General features: G+C 52.1%; 1 protein-coding gene across 1 annotated transcript in view; it reads left to right on the top strand.

Annotated features, from left to right (window-relative positions):
• LOC146808487 (transient receptor potential cation channel subfamily M member 2-like) overlaps positions 1-17,562 on the top strand; it is a 1,974,138-nt gene that overhangs the window by 1,495,596 nt on the left and 460,980 nt on the right. The window lies entirely within an intron of this gene.

Raw genomic sequence — 17,562 nt, 5'->3', positions numbered from 1 at the left:
CTGAAATGCCAGAAACCGGTCCTAGGAAGCTTGTTTCCGGTCCAGGAAAAAGGCATGGCTTGGCAATTCGGGCTGGACTGATCCCATGAGGCACAGGGTCAGACTGATTTGCATATGGCCATGTCTGAACTGGGGTGGCAGAGTGGGCTAAAGAACGGTGATGGATCAAACCCAGATCTGTTGACTGGGTGTGAGTGTTTGATTGGTTCTGATGCTCCGTCCATCACCACCCCCTTTTGTACCGCTTTGTTCGCCATAAGTTGGCAGGGTATGCTCAGACGTGAGTCCCTTGCTCACTTTGCCACTGGATTTAAGCAAGCCTGGCTGAAGATGGCTGAAATGCCAGAAACCGGTCCTAGGAAGCTTGTTTCCGGTCCAGTAAAAAGGCATGGCTTGGCAATTCGGGCTGGACTGTTCCCATGAGGCACAGGGTCAGACTGATTTGCATATGGCCATGTCTGAACTGGGGTGGCAGAGTGGGCTAAAGAACGGTGATGGATCAAACCCAGATCTGTTGACTGGGTGTGAGTGTTTGATTGGTTCTGATGCTCCGTCCATCACCACCCCCTTTTGTACCGCTTTGTTCGCCATAAGTTGGCAGGGTATGCTCAGACGTGAGTCCCTTGCTCACTTTGCCACTGGATTTAAGCAAGCCTGGCTGAAGATGGCTGAAATGCCAGAAACCGGTCCTAGGAAGCTTGTTTCCGGTCCAGGAAAAAGGCATGGCTTGGCAATTCGGGCTGGACTGTTCCCATGAGGCACAGGGTCAGACTGATTTGCATATGGCCATGTCTGAACTGGGGTGGCAGAGTGGGCTAAAGAACGGTGATGGATCAAACCCAGATCTGTTGACTGGGTGTGAGTGTTTGATTGGTTCTGATGCTCCGTCCATCACCACCCCCTTTTGTACCGCTTTGTTCGCCATAAGTTGGCAGGGTATGCTCAGACGTGAGTCCCTTGCTCACTTTGCCACTGGATTTAAGCAAGCCTGGCTGAAGATGGCTGAAATGCCAGAAACCGGTCCTAGGAAGCTTGTTTTCGGTCCAGGAAAAAGGCATGGCTTGGCAATTCGGGCTGGACTGTTCCCATGAGGCACAGGGTCAGACTGATTTGCATATGGCCATGTCTGAACTGGGGTGGCAGAGTGGGCTAAAGAACGGTGATGGATCAAACCCAGATCTGTTGACTGGGTGTGAGTGTTTGATTGGTTCTGATGCTCCGTCCATCACCACCCCCTTTTGTACCGCTTTGTTCGCCATAAGTTGGCAGGGTATGCTCAGACGTGAGTCCCTTGCTCACTTTGCCACTGGATTTAAGCAAGCCTGGCTGAAGATGGCTGAAATGCCAGAAACCGGTCCTAGGAAGCTTATTTCCGGTCCAGGAAAAAGGCATGGCTTGGCAATTCGGGCTGGACTGTTCCCATGAGGCACAGGGTCAGACTGATTTGCATATGGCCATGTCTGAACTGGGGTGGCAGAGTGGGCTAAAGAACGGTGATGGATCAAACCCAGATCTGTTGACTGGGTGTGAGTGTTTGATTGGTTCTGATGCTCCGTCCATCACCACCCCCTTTTGTACAGCTTTGTTCGCCATAAGTTGGCAGGGTATGCTCAGACGTGAGTCCCTTGCTCACTTTGCCACTGGATTTAAGCAAGCCTGGCTGAAGATGGCTGAAATGCCAGAAACCGGTCCTAGGAAGCTTGTTTCCGGTCCAGGAAAAAGGCATGGCTTGGCAATTCGGGCTGGACTGTTCCCATGAGGCACAGGGTCAGACTGATTTGCATATGGCCATGTCTGAACTGGGGTGGCAGAGTGGGCTAAAGAACGGTGATGGATCAAACCCAGATCTGTTGACTGGGTGTGAGTGTTTGATTGGTTCTGATGCTCCGTCCATCACCACCCCCTTTTGTACCGCTTTGTTCGCCATAAGTTGGCGGGGTATGCTCAGACGTGAGTCCCTTGCTCACTTTGCCACTGGATTTAAGCAAGCCTGGCTGAAGATGGCTGAAATGCCAGAAACCGGTCCTAGGAAGCTTGTTTCCAGTCCAGGAAAAAGGCATGGCTTGGCAATTCGGGCTGGACTGTTCCCATGAGGCACAGGGTCAGACTGATTTGCATATGGCCATGTCTGAACTGGGGTGGCAGAGTGGGCTAAAGAACGGTGATGGATCAAACCCAGATCTGTTGACTGGGTGTGAGTGTTTGATTGGTTCTGATGCTCCGTCCATCACCACCCCCTTTTGTACCGCTTTGTTCGCCATAAGTTGGCAGGGTATGCTCAGACGTGAGTCCCTTGCTCACTTTGCCACTGGATTTAAGCAAGCCTGGCTGAAGATGGCTGAAATGCCAGAAACCGGTCCTAGGAAGCTTGTTTCCGGTCCAGGAAAAAGGCATGGCTTGGCAATTCGGGCTGGACTGTTCCCATGAGGCACAGGGTCAGACTGATTTGCATATGGCCATGTCTGAACTGGGGTGGCAGAGTGGGCTAAAGAACGGTGATGGATCAAACCCAGATCTGTTGACTGGGTGTGAGTGTTTGATTGGTTCTGATGCTCCGTCCATCACCACCCCCTTTTGTACCGCTTTGTTCGCCATAAGTTGGCAGGGTATGCTCAGACGTGAGTCCCTTGCTCACTTTGCCACTGGATTTAAGCAAGCCTGGCTGAAGATGGCTGAAATGCCAGAAACCGGTCCTAGGAAGCTTGTTTCCGGTCCAGGAAAAAGGCATGGCTTGGCAATTCGGGCTGGACTGTTCCCATGAGTCACAGGGTCAGACTGATTTGCATATGGCCATGTCTGAACTGGGGTGGCAGAGTGGGCTAAAGAACGGTGATGGATCAAACCCAGATCTGTTGACTGGGTGTGAGTGTTTGATTGGTTCTGATGCTCCGTCCATCACCACCCCCTTTTGTACCGCTTTGTTCGCCATAAGTTGGCAGGGTATGCTCAGACGTGAGTCCCTTGCTCACTTTGCCACTGGATTTAAGCAAGCCTGGCTGAAGATGGCTGAAATGCCAGAAACCGGTCCTAGGAAGCTTATTTCCGGTCCAGGAAAAAGGCATGGCTTGGCAATTCGGGCTGGACTGTTCCCATGAGGCACAGGGTCAGACTGATTTGCATATGGCCATGTCTGAACTGGGGTGGCAGAGTGGGCTAAAGAACGGTGATGGATCAAACCCAGATCTGTTGACTGGGTGTGAGTGTTTGATTGGTTCTGATGCTCCGTCCATCACCACCCCCTTTTGTACAGCTTTGTTCGCCATAAGTTGGCAGGGTATGCTCAGACGTGAGTCCCTTGCTCACTTTGCCACTGGATTTAAGCAAGCCTGGCTGAAGATGGCTGAAATGCCAGAAACCGGTCCTAGGAAGCTTGTTTCCGGTCCAGGAAAAAGGCATGGCTTGGCAATTCGGGCTGGACTGTTCCCATGAGGCACAGGGTCAGACTGATTTGCATATGGCCATGTCTGAACTGGGGTGGCAGAGTGGGCTAAAGAACGGTGATGGATCAAACCCAGATCTGTTGACTGGGTGTGAGTGTTTGATTGGTTCTGATGCTCCGTCCATCACCACCCCCTTTTGTACCGCTTTGTTCGCCATAAGTTGGCGGGGTATGCTCAGACGTGAGTCCCTTGCTCACTTTGCCACTGGATTTAAGCAAGCCTGGCTGAAGATGGCTGAAATGCCAGAAACCGGTCCTAGGAAGCTTGTTTCCAGTCCAGGAAAAAGGCATGGCTTGGCAATTCGGGCTGGACTGTTCCCATGAGGCACAGGGTCAGACTGATTTGCATATGGCCATGTCTGAACTGGGGTGGCAGAGTGGGCTAAAGAACGGTGATGGATCAAACCCAGATCTGTTGACTGGGTGTGAGTGTTTGATTGGTTCTGATGCTCCGTCCATCACCACCCCCTTTTGTACCGCTTTGTTCGCCATAAGTTGGCAGGGTATGCTCAGACGTGAGTCCCTTGCTCACTTTGCCACTGGATTTAAGCAAGCCTGGCTGAAGATGGCTGAAATGCCAGAAACCGGTCCTAGGAAGCTTGTTTCCGGTCCAGGAAAAAGGCATGGCTTGGCAATTCGGGCTAGACTGTTCCCATGAGGCACAGGGTCAGACTGATTTGCATATGGCCATGTCTGAACTGGGGTGGCAGAGTGGGCTAAAGAACGGTGATGGATCAAACCCAGATCTGTTGACTGGGTGTGAGTGTTTGATTGGTTCTGATGCTCCGTCCATCACCACCCCCTTTTGTACCGCTTTGTTCGCCATAAGTTGGCAGGGTATGCTCAGACGTGAGTCCCTTGCTCACTTTGCCACTGGATTTAAGCAAGCCTGGCTGAAGATGGCTGAAATGCCAGAAACCGGTCCTAGGAAGCTTGTTTCCGGTCCAGGAAAAAGGCATGGCTTGGCAATTCGGGCTGGACTGTTCCCATGAGTCACAGGGTCAGACTGATTTGCATATGGCCATGTCTGAACTGGGGTGGCAGAGTGGGCTAAAGAACGGTGATGGATCAAACCCAGATCTGTTGACTGGGTGTGAGTGTTTGATTGGTTCTGATGCTCCGTCCATCACCACCCCCTTTTGTACCGCTTTGTTCGCCATAAGTTGGCAGGGTATGCTCAGACGTGAGTCCCTTGCTCACTTTGCCACTGGGTTTAAGCAAGCCTGGCTGAAGATGGCTGAAATGCCAGAAACCGGTCCTAGGAAGCTTGTTTCCGCTCCAGGAAAAAGGCATGGCTTGGCAATTCGGGCTGGACTGTTCCCATGAGGCACAGGGTCAGACTGATTTGCATATGGCCATGTCTGAACTGGGGTGGCAGAGTGGGCTAAAGAACGGTGATGGATCAAACCCAGATCTGTTGACTGGGTGTGAGTGTTTGATTGGTTCTGATGCTCCGTCCATCACCACCCCCTTTTGTACCGCTTTGTTCGCCATAAGTTGGCAGGGTATGCTCAGACGTGAGTCCCTTGCTCACTTTGCCACTGGATTTAAGCAAGCCTGACTGAAGATGGCTGAAATGCCAGAAACCGGTCCTAGGAAGCTTGTTTCCGGTCCAGGAAAAAGGCATGGCTTGGCAATTCGGGCTGGACTGTTCCCATGAGGCACAGGGTCAGACTGATTTGCATATGGCCATGTCTGAACTGGGGTGGCAGAGTGGGCTAAAGAACGGTGATGGATCAAACCCAGATCTGTTGACTGGGTGTGAGTGTTTGATTGGTTCTGATGCTCCGTCCATCACCACCCCCTTTTGTACCGCTTTGTTCGCCATAAGTTTGCAGGGTATGCTCAGACGTGAGTCCCTTGCTCACTTTGCCACTGGATTTAAGCAAGCCTGGCTGAAGATGGCTGAATTTGCTAGAAACCGGTCCTAGGAAGCTTGTTTCCGGTCCAGGAAAAAGGCATGGCTTGGCAATTCGGGCTGGACTGTTCCCATGAGGCACAGGGTCAGACTGATTTGCATATGGCCATGTCTGAACTGGGGTGGCAGAGTGGGCTAAAGAACGGTGATGGATCAAACCCAGATCTGTTGACTGGGTGTGAGTGTTTGATTGGTTCTGATGCTCCGTCCATCACCACCCCCTTTTGTACCGCTTTGTTCGCCATAAGTTGGCAGGGTATGCTCAGACGTGAGTCCCTTGCTCACTTTGCCACTGGATTTAAGCAAGCCTGGCTGAAGATGGCTGAAATGCCAGAAACCAGTCCTAGGAAGCTTGTTTCCGCTCCAGGAAAAAGGCATGGCTTGGCAATTCGGGCTGGACTGTTCCCATGAGGCACAGGGTCAGACTGATTTGCATATGGCCATGTCTGAACTGGGGTGGCAGAGTGGGCTAAAGAACGGTGATGGATCAAACCCAGATCTGTTGACTGGGTGTGAGTGTTTGATTGGTTCTGATGCTCCGTCCATCACCACCCCCTTTTGTACCGCTTTGTTCGCCATAAGTTGGCAGGGTATGCTCAGACGTGAGTCCCTTGCTCACTTTGCCACTGGATTTAAGCAAGCCTGGCTGAAGATGACTGAAATGCCAGAAACCGGTCCTAGGAAGCTTGTTTCCGGTCCAGGAAAAAGGCATGGCTTGGCAATTCGGGCTGGACTGTTCCCATGAGGCACAGGGTCAGACTGATTTGCATATGGCCATGTCTGAACTGGGGTGGCAGAGTGGGCTAAAGAACGGTGATGGATCAAACCCAGATCTGTTGACTGGGTGTGAGTGTTTGATTGGTTCTGATGCTCCGTCCATCACCACCCCTTTTTGTACCGCTTTGTTCGCCATAAGTTGGCAGGGTATGCTCAGACGTGAGTCCCTTGCTCACTTTGCCACTGGATTTAAGCAAGCCTGGCTGAAGATGGCTGAAATGCCAGAAACCGGTCCTAGGAAGCTTGTTTCCGGTCCAGGAAAAAGGCATGGCTTGGCAATTCGGGCTGGACTGTTCCCATGAGGCACAGGGTCAGACTGATTTGCCTATGGCCATGTCTGAACTGGGGTGGCAGAGTGGGCTAAAGAACGGTGATGGATCAAACCCAGATCTGTTGACTGGGTGTGAGTGTTTGATTGGTTCTGATGCTCCGTCCATCACCACCCCCTTTTGTACCGCTTTGTTCGCCATAAGTTGGCAGGGTATGCTCAGACGTGAGTCCCTTGCTCACTTTGCCACTGGATTTAAGCAAGCCTGGCTGAAGATGGCTGAAATGCCAGAAACCGGTCCTAGGAAGCTTGTTTCCGGTCCAGGAAAAAGGCATGGCTTGGCAATTCGGGCTGGACTGTTCCCATGAGGCACAGGGTCAGACTGATTTGCATATGGCCATGTCTGAACTGGGGTGGCAGAGTGGGCTAAAGAACGGTGATGGATCAAACCCAGATCTGTTGACTGGGTGTGAGTGTTTGATTGGTTCTGATGCTCCGTCCATCACCACCCCCTTTTGTACCGCTTTGTTCGCCATAAGTTGGCAGGGTATGCTCAGACGCGAGTCCCTTGCTCACTTTGCCACTGGATTTAAGCAAGCCTGGCTGAAGATGGCTGAAATGCCAGAAACAGGTCCTAGGAAGCTTGTTTCCGGTCCAGGAAAAAGGCATGGCTTGGCAATTCGGGCTGGACTGTTCCCATGAGGCACAGGGTCAGACTGATTTGCATATGGCCATGTCTGAACTGGGGTGGCAGAGTGGGCTAAAGAACGGTGATGGATCAAACCCAGATCTGTTGACTGGGTGTGAGTGTTTGATGGGTTCTGATGCTCCGTCCATCACCACCCCCTTTTGCACCGCTTTGTTCGCCATAAGTTGGCAGGGTATGCTCAGACGTGAGTCCCTTGCTCACTTTGCCACTGGATTTAAGCAAGCCTGGCTGAAGATGGCTGAAATGCCAGAAACCGGTCCTAGGAAGCTTGTTTCCGGTCCAGGAAAAAGGCATGGCTTGGCAATTCGGGCTGGACTGTTCCCATGAGGTACAGGGTCAGACTGATTTGCATATGGCCATGTCTGAACTGGGGTGGCAGAGTGGGCTAAAGAACGGTGATGGATCAAACCCAGATCTGTTGACTGGGTGTGAGTGTTTGATTGGTTCTGATGCTCCGTCCATCACCACCCCCTTTTGTACCGCTTTGTTCGCCATAAGTTGGCAGGGTATGCTCAGACGTGAGTCCCTTGCTCACTTTGCCACTGGATTTAAGCAAGCCTGGCTGAAGATGGCTGAAATGCCAGAAACCGGTCCTAGGAAGCTTGTTTCCGGTCCAGGAAAAAGGCATGGCTTGGCAATTCGGGCTGGACTGTTCCCATGAGGCACAGGGTCATACTGATTTGCATATGGCCATGTCTGAACTGGGGTGGCAGAGTGGGCTAAAGAACGGTGATGGATCAAACCCAGATCTGTTGACTGGGTGTGAGTGTTTGATTGGTTCTGATGCTCCGTCCATCACCACCCCCTTTTGTACCGCTTTGTTCGCCATAAGTTGGCAGGGTATGCTCAGACGTGAGTCCCTTGCTCACTTTGCCACTGGATTTAAGCAAGCCTGGCTGAAGATGGCTGAAATGCCAGAAACCGGTCCTAGGAAGCTTGTTTCCGGTCCAGGAAAAAGGCATGGCTTGGCAATTCGGGCTGGACTGTTCCCATGAGGCACAGGGTCAGACTGATTTGCATATGGCCATGTCTGAACTGGGGTGGCAGAGTGGGCTAAAGAACGGTGATGGATCAAACCCAGATCTGTTGACTGGGTGTGAGTGTTTGATTGGTTCTGATGCTCCGTCCATCACCACCCCCTTTTGTACCGCTTTGTTCGCCATAAGTTGGCAGGGTATGCTCAGACGTGAGTCCCTTGCTCACTTTGCCACTGGATTTAAGCAAGCCTGGCTGAAGATGGCTGAAATGCCAGAAACCGGTCCTAGGAAGCTTGTTTCCGGTCCAGGAAAAAGGCATGGCTTGGCAATTCGGGCTGGACTGTTCCCATGAGGCACAGGGTCAGACTGATTTGCATATGGCCATGTCTGAACTGGGGTGGCAGAGTGGGCTAAAGAACGGTGATGGATCAAACCCAGATCTGTTGACTGGGTGTGAGTGTTTGATTGGTTCTGATGCTCCGTCCATCACCACCCCCTTTTGTACCGATTTGTTCGCCATAAGTTGGCAGGGTATGCTCAGACGTGAGTCCCTTGCTCACTTTGCCACTGGATTTAAGCAAGCCTGGCTGAAGATGGCTGAAATGCCAGAAACCGGTCCTAGGAAGCTTGTTTCCGGTCCAGGAAAAAGGCATGGCTTGGCAATTCGGGCTGGACTGTTCCCATGAGGCACAGGGTCAGACTGATTTGCATATGGCCATGTCTGAACTGGGGTGGCAGAGTGGGCTAAAGAACGGTGATGGATCAAACCCAGATCTGTTGACTGGGTGTGAGTGTTTGATTGGTTCTGATGCTCCGTCCATCACCACCCCCTTTTGTACCGCTTTGTTCGCCATAAGTTGGCAGGGTATGCTCAGACGTGAGTCCCTTGCTCACTTTGCCACTGGATTTAAGCAAGCCTGGCTGAAGATGGCTGAAATGCCAGAAACCGGTCCTAGGAAGCTTGTTTCCGGTCCAGGAAAAAGGCATGGCTTGGCAATTCGGGCTGGACTGTTCCCATGAGGCACAGGGTCAGACTGATTTGCATATGGCCATGTCTGAACTGGGGTGGCAGAGTGGGCTAAAGAACGGTGATGGATCAAACCCAGATCTGTTGACTGGGTGTGAGTGTTTGATTGGTTCTGATGCTCCGTCCATCACCACCCCCTTTTGTACCGCTTTGTTCGCCATAAGTTGGCAGGGTATGCTCAGACGTGAGTCCCTTGCTCACTTTGCCACTGGATTTAAGCAAGCCTGGCTGAAGATGGCTGAAATGCCAGAAACCGGTCCTAGGAAGCTTGTTTCCGGTCCAGGAAAAAGGCATGGCTTGGCAATTCGGGCTGGACTGTTCCCATGAGGCACAGGGTCAGACTGATTTGCATATGGCCATGTCTGAACTGGGGTGGCAGAGTGGGCTAAAGAACGGTGATGGATCAAACCCAGATCTGTTGACTGGGTGTGAGTGTTTGATTGGTTCTGATGCTCCGTCCATCACCACCCCCTTTTGTACCGCTTTGTTCGCCATAAGTTGGCAGGGTATGCTCAGTCGTGAGTCCCTTGCTCACTTTGCCACTGGATTTAAGCAAGCCTGGCTGAAGATGGCTGAAATGCCAGAAACCGGTCCTAGGAAGCTTGTTTCCGGTCCAGGAAAAAGGCATGGCTTGGCAATTCGGGCTGGACTGTTCCCATGAGGCACAGGGTCAGACTGATTTGCATATGGCCATGTCTGAACTGGGGTGGCAGAGTGGGCTAAAGAATGGTGATGGATCAAACCCAGATCTGTTGACTGGGTGTGAGTGTTTGATTGGTTCTGATGCTCCGTCCATCACCACCCCCTTTTGTACTGCTTTGTTCGCCATAAGTTGGCAGGGTATGCTCAGACGTGAGTCCCTTGCTCACTTTGCCACTGGATTCAAGCAAGCCTGGCTGAAGACGGCTGAAATGCCAGAAACCGGTCCTAGGAAGCTTGTTTCCGGTCCAGGGAAGGCATGGCTTGGCAGTTCGGGCTGGACTGTTCCCATGAGGCACAGGGTCAGACTGATTTGCATATGGCCATGTCTGAACTGGGGTGGCGGAGTGGGTTAAAGAACGGTGATGGATCAAACCCAGATCTGTTGACTGTGTGTGAGTGTTTGATTGGTTCTGATGCTCCGTCCATCACCACCCCCTTTTGTACCGCTTTGTTCGCCATAAGTTGGCAGGGTATGCTCAGTCGTGAGTCCCTTGCTCACTTTGCCACTGGATTTAAGCAAGCCTGGCTGAAGATGGCTGAAATGCCAGAAACCGGTCCTAGGAAGCTTGTTTCCGGTCCAGGAAAAAGGCATGGCTTGGCAATTCGGGCTGGACTGTTCCCATGAGGCACAGGGTCAGACTGATTTGCATATGGCCATGTCTGAACTGGGGTGGCAGAGTGGGCTAAAGAACGGTGATGGATCAAACCCAGATCTGTTGACTGGGTGTGAGTGTTTGATTGGTTCTGATGCTCCGTCCATCACCACCCCCTTTTGTACCGATTTGTTCGCCATAAGTTGGCAGGGTATGCTCAGACGTGAGTCCCTTGCTCACTTTGCCACTGGATTTAAGCAAGCCTGGCTGAAGATGGCTGAAATGCCAGAAACCGGTCCTAGGAAGCTTGTTTCCGGTCCAGGAAAAAGGCATGGCTTGGCAATTCGGGCTGGACTGTTCCCATGAGGCACAGGGTCAGACTGATTTGCATATGGCCATGTCTGAACTGGGGTGGCAGAGTGGGCTAAAGAACGGTGATGGATCAAACCCAGATCTGTTGACTGGGTGTGAGTGTTTGATTGGTTCTGATGCTCCGTCCATCACCACCCCCTTTTGTACCGCTTTGTTCGCCATAAGTTTGCAGGGTATGCTCAGACGTGAGTCCCTTGCTCACTTTGCCACTGGATTTAAGCAAGCCTGGCTGAAGATGGCTGAATTTGCTAGAAACCGGTCCTAGGAAGCTTGTTTCCGGTCCAGGAAAAAGGCATGGCTTGGCAATTCGGGCTGGACTGTTCCCATGAGGCACAGGGTCAGACTGATTTGCATATGGCCATGTCTGAACTGGGGTGGCAGAGTGGGCTAAAGAACGGTGATGGATCAAACCCAGATCTGTTGACTGGGTGTGAGTGTTTGATTGGTTCTGATGCTCCGTCCATCACCACCCCCTTTTGTACCGCTTTGTTCGCCATAAGTTGGCAGGGTATGCTCAGACGTGAGTCCCTTGCTCACTTTGCCACTGGATTTAAGCAAGCCTGGCTGAAGATGGCTGAAATGCCAGAAACCAGTCCTAGGAAGCTTGTTTCCGCTCCAGGAAAAAGGCATGGCTTGGCAATTCGGGCTGGACTGTTCCCATGAGGCACAGGGTCAGACTGATTTGCATATGGCCATGTCTGAACTGGGGTGGCAGAGTGGGCTAAAGAACGGTGATGGATCAAACCCAGATCTGTTGACTGGGTGTGAGTGTTTGATTGGTTCTGATGCTCCGTCCATCACCACCCCCTTTTGTACCGCTTTGTTCGCCATAAGTTGGCAGGGTATGCTCAGACGTGAGTCCCTTGCTCACTTTGCCACTGGATTTAAGCAAGCCTGGCTGAAGATGACTGAAATGCCAGAAACCGGTCCTAGGAAGCTTGTTTCCGGTCCAGGAAAAAGGCATGGCTTGGCAATTCGGGCTGGACTGTTCCCATGAGGCACAGGGTCAGACTGATTTGCATATGGCCATGTCTGAACTGGGGTGGCAGAGTGGGCTAAAGAACGGTGATGGATCAAACCCAGATCTGTTGACTGGGTGTGAGTGTTTGATTGGTTCTGATGCTCCGTCCATCACCACCCCTTTTTGTACCGCTTTGTTCGCCATAAGTTGGCAGGGTATGCTCAGACGTGAGTCCCTTGCTCACTTTGCCACTGGATTTAAGCAAGCCTGGCTGAAGATGGCTGAAATGCCAGAAACCGGTCCTAGGAAGCTTGTTTCCGGTCCAGGAAAAAGGCATGGCTTGGCAATTCGGGCTGGACTGTTCCCATGAGGCACAGGGTCAGACTGATTTGCCTATGGCCATGTCTGAACTGGGGTGGCAGAGTGGGCTAAAGAACGGTGATGGATCAAACCCAGATCTGTTGACTGGGTGTGAGTGTTTGATTGGTTCTGATGCTCCGTCCATCACCACCCCCTTTTGTACCGCTTTGTTCGCCATAAGTTGGCAGGGTATGCTCAGACGTGAGTCCCTTGCTCACTTTGCCACTGGATTTAAGCAAGCCTGGCTGAAGATGGCTGAAATGCCAGAAACCGGTCCTAGGAAGCTTGTTTCCGGTCCAGGAAAAAGGCATGGCTTGGCAATTCGGGCTGGACTGTTCCCATGAGGCACAGGGTCAGACTGATTTGCATATGGCCATGTCTGAACTGGGGTGGCAGAGTGGGCTAAAGAACGGTGATGGATCAAACCCAGATCTGTTGACTGGGTGTGAGTGTTTGATTGGTTCTGATGCTCCGTCCATCACCACCCCCTTTTGTACCGCTTTGTTCGCCATAAGTTGGCAGGGTATGCTCAGACGCGAGTCCCTTGCTCACTTTGCCACTGGATTTAAGCAAGCCTGGCTGAAGATGGCTGAAATGCCAGAAACAGGTCCTAGGAAGCTTGTTTCCGGTCCAGGAAAAAGGCATGGCTTGGCAATTCGGGCTGGACTGTTCCCATGAGGCACAGGGTCAGACTGATTTGCATATGGCCATGTCTGAACTGGGGTGGCAGAGTGGGCTAAAGAACGGTGATGGATCAAACCCAGATCTGTTGACTGGGTGTGAGTGTTTGATGGGTTCTGATGCTCCGTCCATCACCACCCCCTTTTGCACCGCTTTGTTCGCCATAAGTTGGCAGGGTATGCTCAGACGTGAGTCCCTTGCTCACTTTGCCACTGGATTTAAGCAAGCCTGGCTGAAGATGGCTGAAATGCCAGAAACCGGTCCTAGGAAGCTTGTTTCCGGTCCAGGAAAAAGGCATGGCTTGGCAATTCGGGCTGGACTGTTCCCATGAGGTACAGGGTCAGACTGATTTGCATATGGCCATGTCTGAACTGGGGTGGCAGAGTGGGCTAAAGAACGGTGATGGATCAAACCCAGATCTGTTGACTGGGTGTGAGTGTTTGATTGGTTCTGATGCTCCGTCCATCACCACCCCCTTTTGTACCGCTTTGTTCGCCATAAGTTGGCAGGGTATGCTCAGACGTGAGTCCCTTGCTCACTTTGCCACTGGATTTAAGCAAGCCTGGCTGAAGATGGCTGAAATGCCAGAAACCGGTCCTAGGAAGCTTGTTTCCGGTCCAGGAAAAAGGCATGGCTTGGCAATTCGGGCTGGACTGTTCCCATGAGGCACAGGGTCATACTGATTTGCATATGGCCATGTCTGAACTGGGGTGGCAGAGTGGGCTAAAGAACGGTGATGGATCAAACCCAGATCTGTTGACTGGGTGTGAGTGTTTGATTGGTTCTGATGCTCCGTCCATCACCACCCCCTTTTGTACCGCTTTGTTCGCCATAAGTTGGCAGGGTATGCTCAGACGTGAGTCCCTTGCTCACTTTGCCACTGGATTTAAGCAAGCCTGGCTGAAGATGGCTGAAATGCCAGAAACCGGTCCTAGGAAGCTTGTTTCCGGTCCAGGAAAAAGGCATGGCTTGGCAATTCGGGCTGGACTGTTCCCATGAGGCACAGGGTCAGACTGATTTGCATATGGCCATGTCTGAACTGGGGTGGCAGAGTGGGCTAAAGAACGGTGATGGATCAAACCCAGATCTGTTGACTGGGTGTGAGTGTTTGATTGGTTCTGATGCTCCGTCCATCACCACCCCCTTTTGTACCGCTTTGTTCGCCATAAGTTGGCAGGGTATGCTCAGACGTGAGTCCCTTGCTCACTTTGCCACTGGATTTAAGCAAGCCTGGCTGAAGATGGCTGAAATGCCAGAAACCGGTCCTAGGAAGCTTGTTTCCGGTCCAGGAAAAAGGCATGGCTTGGCAATTCGGGCTGGACTGTTCCCATGAGGCACAGGGTCAGACTGATTTGCATATGGCCATGTCTGAACTGGGGTGGCAGAGTGGGCTAAAGAACGGTGATGGATCAAACCCAGATCTGTTGACTGGGTGTGAGTGTTTGATTGGTTCTGATGCTCCGTCCATCACCACCCCCTTTTGTACCGATTTGTTCGCCATAAGTTGGCAGGGTATGCTCAGACGTGAGTCCCTTGCTCACTTTGCCACTGGATTTAAGCAAGCCTGGCTGAAGATGGCTGAAATGCCAGAAACCGGTCCTAGGAAGCTTGTTTCCGGTCCAGGAAAAAGGCATGGCTTGGCAATTCGGGCTGGACTGTTCCCATGAGGCACAGGGTCAGACTGATTTGCATATGGCCATGTCTGAACTGGGGTGGCAGAGTGGGCTAAAGAACGGTGATGGATCAAACCCAGATCTGTTGACTGGGTGTGAGTGTTTGATTGGTTCTGATGCTCCGTCCATCACCACCCCCTTTTGTACCGCTTTGTTCGCCATAAGTTGGCAGGGTATGCTCAGACGTGAGTCCCTTGCTCACTTTGCCACTGGATTTAAGCAAGCCTGGCTGAAGATGGCTGAAATGCCAGAAACCGGTCCTAGGAAGCTTGTTTCCGGTCCAGGAAAAAGGCATGGCTTGGCAATTCGGGCTGGACTGTTCCCATGAGGCACAGGGTCAGACTGATTTGCATATGGCCATGTCTGAACTGGGGTGGCAGAGTGGGCTAAAGAACGGTGATGGATCAAACCCAGATCTGTTGACTGGGTGTGAGTGTTTGATTGGTTCTGATGCTCCGTCCATCACCACCCCCTTTTGTACCGCTTTGTTCGCCATAAGTTGGCAGGGTATGCTCAGACGTGAGTCCCTTGCTCACTTTGCCACTGGATTTAAGCAAGCCTGGCTGAAGATGGCTGAAATGCCAGAAACCGGTCCTAGGAAGCTTGTTTCCGGTCCAGGAAAAAGGCATGGCTTGGCAATTCGGGCTGGACTGTTCCCATGAGGCACAGGGTCAGACTGATTTGCATATGGCCATGTCTGAACTGGGGTGGCAGAGTGGGCTAAAGAACGGTGATGGATCAAACCCAGATCTGTTGACTGGGTGTGAGTGTTTGATTGGTTCTGATGCTCCGTCCATCACCACCCCCTTTTGTACCGCTTTGTTCGCCATAAGTTGGCAGGGTATGCTCAGTCGTGAGTCCCTTGCTCACTTTGCCACTGGATTTAAGCAAGCCTGGCTGAAGATGGCTGAAATGCCAGAAACCGGTCCTAGGAAGCTTGTTTCCGGTCCAGGAAAAAGGCATGGCTTGGCAATTCGGGCTGGACTGTTCCCATGAGGCACAGGGTCAGACTGATTTGCATATGGCCATGTCTGAACTGGGGTGGCAGAGTGGGCTAAAGAACGGTGATGGATCAAACCCAGATCTGTTGACTGGGTGTGAGTGTTTGATTGGTTCTGATGCTCCGTCCATCACCACCCCCTTTTGTACCGATTTGTTCGCCATAAGTTGGCAGGGTATGCTCAGACGTGAGTCCCTTGCTCACTTTGCCACTGGATTTAAGCAAGCCTGGCTGAAGATGGCTGAAATGCCAGAAACCGGTCCTAGGAAGCTTGTTTCCGGTCCAGGAAAAAGGCATGGCTTGGCAATTCGGGCTGGACTGTTCCCATGAGGCACAGGGTCAGACTGATTTGCATATGGCCATGTCTGAACTGGGGTGGCAGAGTGGGCTAAAGAACGGTGATGGATCAAACCCAGATCTGTTGACTGGGTGTGAGTGTTTGATTGGTTCTGATGCTCCGTCCATCACCACCCCCTTTTGTACCGCTTTGTTCGCCATAAGTTGGCAGGGTATGCTCAGACGTGAGTCCCTTGCTCACTTTGCCACTGGATTTAAGCAAGCCTGGCTGAAGATGGCTGAAATGCCAGAAACCGGTCCTAGGAAGCTTGTTTCCGGTCCAGGAAAAAGGCATGGCTTGGCAATTCGGGCTGGACTGTTCCCATGAGGCACAGGGTCAGACTGATTTGCATATGGCCATGTCTGAACTGGGGTGGCAGAGTGGGCTAAAGAACGGTGATGGATCAAACCCAGATCTGTTGACTGGGTGTGAGTGTTTGATTGGTTCTGATGCTCCGTCCATCACCACCCCCTTTTGTAAAGGAGATTGACGGCAAGTTAGACTCCATGGCCCGGCGACTGGACGGAATATCGCACAAGGTGGATCAACATGAAGAGCGGCTGGCGGAGGTAGAGGCACGGGTTGCCGACTGCGAAGAGAGTAACGGTGATACCCGGGAGAAGCTGCTGCGCATGGACAAGGTCCTGGAGGTGATAAAGGGTCGCAACGAAGATTTGGAAGCCCGCTCTCGCAGAAATAACGTGAGAATTATTGGTATTGCGGAATCCACGAACATTGGTAGTATGGAGCACTTCGTTGAAGGGATGTTCCGCGACCTGTTTGGTGAGGCCCTGTCGGCCATGTTCCTGGTTGAGAGGGCGCATCGCACATTGGGACCGCGACCGGTGCCGGGGGCGCCGCCGCGCCCGATCCTTGCCAGGGTCCTGAACTATCGAGACAGAGACACGATCCTGCGGCTGGCACGTGAAAGAGGTGAGCTTACATTCCAAAATATGGCGATCTCCCTATTTCCCGACTTCACTCAGGCTGTGCAGGCCGCCAGGCGTGAATTCTTACCGGCTAAGCGGATCTTCCAGAAAGTGGGGACAAAATATGCGATGTTATATCCTGCTAAGTTACGGGTCCACCACGGGGGGAAACCGATGGTCTTCACGGTGGCGACGGAAGCACTCAAATTTGCGAGGCAGGCGGAGCGGACGCTGAGAGACAAGCGTGCCGGGCAGGGGACACCGCCGCACGACCAGCTAAGTGACGTTGAATAACTAGGCCTACATTTTATGTACTCGTGAAACTGGAACATATAGAGACGCCGGACAGCTTGTTTATACCATATATCACTTGATGTTCTATTCAGGGGACTCTGAACTTATAGCATGTTGTGGCTGCCGGGGGGAATGGAGAGGCTCAGGGATACGAGGTGGTTCGGGGAATATTCCTGAACATTGGCAGAGAACTTATGAAGGGATCGGTGTTGGGCTTACCCCGCCGCAGGCAGATAGTGTATATGTCAATGGGCGGTAATGTTCGGCCACCCTGTCGCCTTTTGGACAAGGGAGTATGCCGGTGACCCACGCCCTCACAGGGATGATTCCCGTAATTTCACTGATGCAATGCTGTTGGTGGGTTGAGTGGGGGGGGACAAGTGTCTCAACCTGATTGGGGGGTTGGAGTGGGTGGTAAGGGGATTTGGTTAATGTTGTTTGGTTTTCTTACACTGCACTATTTGAATATACCACTACAGGATGATATGGCCCTGCCGCTGGCCGCTGCCATGTTCTTATTGTTGGCACGACATCCAGAGCGAGAG

Source organism: Triturus cristatus, chromosome 8 (assembly GCF_964204655.1).
Source record: "Triturus cristatus chromosome 8, aTriCri1.1, whole genome shotgun sequence".
In the NCBI taxonomy this organism is placed as follows: Eukaryota; Metazoa; Chordata; class Amphibia; order Caudata; family Salamandridae; genus Triturus; species Triturus cristatus.
This window is presented reverse-complemented; position numbering and strand designations above follow the sequence as displayed.